Here is a 6,532-nt window from a genome sequence, read left to right on the forward strand (position 1 = left end):
AAAATATCCTCTCATTTCACCTTTTTCTTATTCCTATATGGCCATCCAACAACACACATAGCAAGGAATACCCATTCAGCTTTTTATCACTACAGAAAATTAAAATTTGAATTTTTATTAAAAGCCCAAAAACACAATCTTGATTATTGAACTTGCTAACAAAATAAAGAAAACTCCTTAATCCATTTATTCTCAATCCCACCAAAACGAAATTCTGATTTCAATGACATCTATGTCTACAAATATAAAGCAATTTCAAACAAAACCCAAATGGGCATGTATCAAAAGCAACTGAAAACCCAAGCAAATCCACAACCCAGAAACAAAAACAACAGCAGCAACAATGTGTAACCCACCATGCAAAAAGCCCAAATCTATAAAATAAATTCCGCAACAGAGGAACGGAGAACTTTTACCTAGCAAGCGAGCTGAAGAACGAACAAAGGAAGAACGAAGAAAGCGAGCTGAACGAAGACAACAAACAACGCAGAAGAGAGCCCGCGGAGGCTGAGAGCACAAAGTGATTTGGGACTACGAGTGAGTGAGTTTGAAATTTTCGAGTGAGAGAGTGGAGTCCGAGAGAGTTTGAAATTTTAGAGTGAGAGACTGGAGAGTGGAGTCTGAGAGAGTGAGAGTGCCGTTTTAAGAAATTAAAAAGTTTGTAAATTTTAAACAGAAAGCGAGTTTTAAAAACTCGAGAGCCATAAAGCGAGTTTTTGAAACTCGCTATCCACGTGCTATCCACGTGGCAAACTTTGTCCAGTTAGTAATTGAAAAATAACAAAAACGAGTTTTCAAAACTCGAGATCTAAATCAAATCTCGAGTTTTATAAACACGAGATGCTAGTATTACATATTCTTTCGTAATTGGCCAACTAACAAAATAATTACCGTATTACAGTTATTTAGAAACAGTGTCCAAAGAAGTTGCTTCCACCGCTGCTACACCTGCGCAACCTGGAAGAGATTTTTGTCTGCGGGTGTGACCAATTAGAGGAAATAATAGGAGAAGCAACTGATGAATTTGAAGAAGAAGAAATAGAGGAGGAAGGAATGGACACTACCAAAATCACTCTACCCAAATTGAGGAGTTTAACTATGTGGTTCCTACCGGAACTGAAGACCATCTGTAGTAGCAGTAAAGTAATAGTCTGTGATTCTCTTGAAAGCATTCGTATATGTTGTTGTCCAAAGCTGAAGAGACTCCCTCTCTTTCTACCCCTTCTTAGTAATGGACAACCATCTCCTCCCCCTTCTCTTCAAGAAATTTCTGGATTTAATGAAGGATGGTGGGAATCACTGGAGTGGGACTCTCCTGACACTGAGAAAGTCCTTCAACCCTTTGTCGAATTTTGCGAAGCATGGGTATGTCTCTCACTTCACTCGCACATCTTTCATTTTTCTTTTATTTTATGGGTATTTTTTTTACTACCATCTAATATATCTTTTTTTAAATTCCCTTTTGGATTGGACCAACCAGCTATTAATCGCATCTTCCCGGTAGGTAAGTTCATGGGCATAGATGTATATACGCTTTATACTTCTTGTAAAAAAAAATTTAATGAATGGTTTCTTTTCCTGTTTTGTCTGATATGATATACGTGGTCAATGGTCTGTCCCAAGTCGAAGATGCTGATATCAAATGTTCCCGTGGTGTGTGTGAGCAAGGATATATTCACTCTTAAATGTGATTTTATTACTTCTGTTCTTATTTGCTAATTTATTACAAACTCTGCTGTGTAATGATTGTGTGTTCCTTTTTCACTAAGTGCCACAATCTTCTTTAATAACGGATCCTCTGCCTAAGTTGTTTTGATACTCACATTTTGGCTCTGCTTTCCACATCCACTGTTATCTTCTTCTTCTTTCTCTGCTAGGATTTTTTATTTTATTTTTTTTACATTTTGTTCCTAATAAATCTTTTGCTGCTAAATTTGGTGAAGATGCTTGGTCCAAACAGTAGGATATCTTGTAAAGTTGTTTTTACAGCAATCATAGCTACAATGATCTAATTTGTGAATTCTTATTGCGGAATGCCAAATCTTGGATTTCTCTATCATTGGAAAAATCTGGTATATACCTTGTGAACAATGTATAAAATTGGAGCACATCTTGTCAATTTCCATTGTAACTATGCCTATCTATATGCTCTACATTTGATTTGATAACTTGCGAACAAGTGTGCTTATGATGTAAGCATCTTTTGATCATCAATTATGCATACTTTTTTGCTTCATGTTTTTTGCTTTTTATGGGGTTAATCATCATGAGAAGTCATGGGTGATCCACCGACATTTTAGCTTCATGTTTTCACTTTTCTGAGGTTGACTTTAGAAGTCTTGGATGATCCATGATCTTCCCCTGGCCTCTAAAATCTCTCTGTGTTGATAACCAGCATTGCTTTTGGCTGATTAAATGTCATTGAATTTGTATTTATTTTCATTCCTTTTCCTTCTTTCTTGTCCATTCCTGCTATATTCTCAATTCCTCCCTTGAATACAACTTAGTTCATGAATGATATCGAATTTGGTTTCATCACTAGTTAATAGGTGTAAAATCATTCTCAAACCTACCATTGTAATCTAATGCAAATGTTTGGCATTTTACAATGTGGATATTTGATTACTGCCATAAATAAATGTCATATGAATATAGTTCAAGGTTTAGATGAACAATTCATTACTCAACCCAAGAGACAGAACAAATGGATCTTAAATTAATCAAAAAACATCTTGACCAGTCCAGAATCTGAATCAGCACATGGCAGAAGATGAAGCCCTGTCTAAGATCAGCCATTTGCCACTAAGTTGCCAATAACACTCCCTCTTTTGTTGTCTTGTGACACTGTTACACTTCTTTTATTAAAATTTTTAATTACATACAAACATAACATATGCATATACACATTTGTATGTATGTATCTATCTAGAGTATGTGTAATTTTTAAATGGTTAAAAGTATTAGAAGGATTATAAGTATGTTTAGGTTGCCGCAATTTATAAATTCTCTTGGGAATCATAGGACTTCTGGTTAAGTTTTTGTCTAAGCATACTGAAAAGATTGTCCAATCTTTTTTTTTTTAAGGTTATAACTTATAAGAAGAATTGTGTCATATTTTCATTACATTTGAACTCATGTATTGTACATAGATGCTATTTTTCACTAGAGTCATTCTCACTCCTGAAATATTATATTTTTGTACAGTCAATTTGGAAATGGTGGTCTATTTGGTTTGAAATGAAGGGATATGTCAGTGTCACCTCATTTGAGACCTCTAGCACTGTTCATTACAATAATATAAGTTGAACTATATTAAATAATTTATAAATTTTGTAGAAAAGGTGAAAGGGGAAAGGATTAAAAATTGCCTTTAGATTAGTAAATTTTGTGCTTTACTTGATGTTGCAAGTGTTTTCAGTCCCCATATATTCAGAATTTATGTGGATTATGGGAAAAGCTTAGAGAGAACGCAGATAGTAATTGTCTTGATTTGCATAATTTTAATGCAGAAATTTTGCTCTTTAAGTTGATAAGATCATACAACCTATTTTACTAGAGCCATGCTCCATTGTTGTGCACAAGATGAGGCTTTGAAAAATATTTTTCAATTGACATCCAAAATGTGTTAAATAGGGATAAAACAATCAAATGAAATATTTTCATCATGAAAAACCTACTCTGCAATTAAATTATTTTTCCTATTATACAATGTAAGGCATTTCATTACCTTATAACAATGTGAGTATTGAAGAGAGAGATCCTTGGATTGTTATTCCTCCATATATGTTGCTACTTCATTAGTTTTTTTGAGCTGCAGGCTTTTCAAGAAAGCCTACTTGAATGTCTATAATCTTTCATTACATATTGAGTATCCTCTTTAGTTTCCTCTAATTTCTTATTGCTGCATGGTTCACGTTTCATATGTTATAAAAATGCTTAATCATTCAGGAGGTTTATTTCTGATCTGAATCAATAGATGCACCTTGGATACCCTAGTATTGTCCTTCGTAAACTTGTAACTCTAGAATGCCTAAAAAATTTAGAGAGCTCTCGTATGTTTTTGAATCTATTGTATCATTTCTCAACTTGTAGCTCTAAGATGCTTAAAAATTTAAAGAACTCATTTTGCTTGTGAACTTATAGTTTTCTCAACCAGTCACTCTAGACTGCTTAAAATTTTAAGTAAATCTTGTGCGTTTGTAAACCTATTATATCCTATCTCAAAGTCCTAGGTTTTGCCTGTGTATTTGTGCGGTCTTCAAAATGCATTAAATGGTCAAATATTTTACCAGAGTTTCTCCTCTGATGTATTACACTTTTTTCTCTTGTATTTGTAGATGGAATCCCAGTTTGAAAAATCTTGTGATACTTGTAATGATAAAAGGTTGTGGGTCATGAAGTGGTGATAAAGCCAATTCATGGCAAGGTAGGAAAACTGGAGGAAGACCAGCATTTATAGGAAACTAATTGAGTGACCAAAGATACTTAGAAAGATTATTAGGTTTCTAAATAACCTTGTGCAATTTGAAGTAAAAACACACCCTACTTCAATACAAATGTGGATCAAAAGCCAGAAGACGTGATCAGAGTCTTATTTCTAATTAACTTTTGAGTTTTATTGTGCGGTTATGTGATATGGTTCCTTTTTTAGATTTATCGCATTGTTAAATATAATAACATATGTACAAGAAATTAATGCAACTTAGCAAATATTGAATTTGGGGAATCATTTGGAACTTGAAACCTTGTCTAGGTGTTTTTTTTTTTTTTTTTTTTCCTTGCTGTAATAGTCAAAAAGTCCAAGAACAACCAATTAGAACAAAAGAGCAGTGCAGAACAAAGGACTCAGACCACATCCAACTACCTTCTAGTTCACACCATATTCATAAAGCTAGTAGAAGCCTCGCTGCTGTCTAACCTCAACCAACACCAATTGACTGATGGATCGAAACCAGCATTGCTGTAATTGTGTTTGTAGGATCCTAATGTCAGCTAGCATAGGTTTTAACATCCAACGTCACCTTCTTATCCCACATAGCAGTTACATCCCGCAAGTAGTCAAAAGAAGCACAGAGTGGAAGCCTTTGGCCAAATCCAAAGTAAATGCTTCCCTGACAACCAGGATGATGCAACTCTTGAATCAGAAACCCATCTGCAGCAACCAGCTAGCATCTTTCTTCCTTCCCTATCTTTCCTGACCAAAAACTGGACCCCTTCTATGGACACCCCTCACTTTACATTCATCCTCCAGTAGAAGCTGCCACCCTACAGTCTTTAAGTGAGAGTCTATCGCAATCCAGCCTATTTGGAGCTCAAACCTCTACTGCTGCTGCAATCCTCTGATTACATATACTAGTAAGTTTCCCGTGCGATGCACGGATAATATTATAATGTTTTATGTAAATTTGTTTTTGGAAAATATTATACATATATTATAGCATATTTATTATAAAACGTTGTTAGTAATGAGTTCATCATAAAAAGTAACAATTATAAAGCGCGCGCACGCGCGCACACACACACATATATATATTATAATTATTTTGTTTAAGTAATGAGCAATAATTAAAACAACTTAGAGTAATATTGTATAATAAAAGTTGATAAAAGCATATTAATTCATTCTATATTATAGATTTTTATTTTGTAATGTAATAAAAAGCTTTATTGCGAAATCTTTTTATTTTATTTTATTTTTATTTCTTCAATGCTTTGTTATTGCGGTATGGTGACACTTGTTATCATCATCAGTTTCTCCATCTTCAACGTTTGAAGTTTAGTCCGTCCATTTCAATTTTTGAGCTTTTATCATTTTTTTTTTCCTTTTGTTGCATCATTTGTGTTAATCACTAATGAATTGGCATCGAGAGATTCTTGATAGGATCTTACAAAATTTGGACTTTATCGCTAAGATTTTTCTTAAGTATTTGCATTTATAATAAATTTAAATGATATGACAGTTTTTTGTAAATGTTTTTATTTTTTTTATTTTGTTAATTTTGGAATAGTGCAGCAAAAAGAATTAATATAGCATATTGAATTGTGTATTTTTTTTTTCTTCCATACCTTTTTATCATTTGAAGGTGCATCAAAAATCTTAGCAACTATGTAATTTTCAAAACCATCCTTTAGATTGAATTCATTCAAATGAAGTAGAGAAATCCATTTTTTTCTTTTTTTCTTTTTCAAATCACGTGGGTTTTCTTCTCCAATATCAATATTTTTACAATAATTTAAATAAGTTGTACCTCAGTTTATTTTTCAGCAAGATCTCTTGTAGATTTATTTAAGATTTTCTCAACATCTCGATCAAATATCACAAAATTTGTTTTGTTAGTTGCATCAAAAACTTCTATTTGAAAACTGTATCTGAAATTGTTTGCAATTGTATACATATAGTAGTTATAGTAAGATAAATATATTATAAATATTTGGAGAGTATGTAGTTAATGTGAGTGCCTCTAACTTTGGGATAGAAAGATTTATTTTTGTTTCACATTTTGCACACAAAAATGATCCTGCTTGTAGTTTG

At 33.1% G+C, this 6,532-nt stretch overlaps 1 long non-coding RNA gene across 1 annotated transcript; it reads left to right on the plus strand.

Annotated features, from left to right (window-relative positions):
- The first annotated feature begins 875 nt into the window (after positions 1 to 875).
- Positions 876 to 1,822, plus strand: LOC112036218 (uncharacterized). Its single transcript, XR_002885615.2, has 2 exons — positions 876 to 1,365; positions 1,481 to 1,822. It is a non-coding gene; the product is annotated as an uncharacterized LOC112036218 (long non-coding RNA).
- The last annotated feature ends 4,710 nt before the right edge of the window (positions 1,823 to 6,532 follow it).

This window comes from Quercus suber, unplaced genomic scaffold, assembly GCF_002906115.3.
Source record: "Quercus suber isolate HL8 unplaced genomic scaffold, Cork oak 2.0 scaffold_290, whole genome shotgun sequence".
Lineage (NCBI taxonomy): Eukaryota > Viridiplantae > Streptophyta > Magnoliopsida > Fagales > Fagaceae > Quercus > Quercus suber.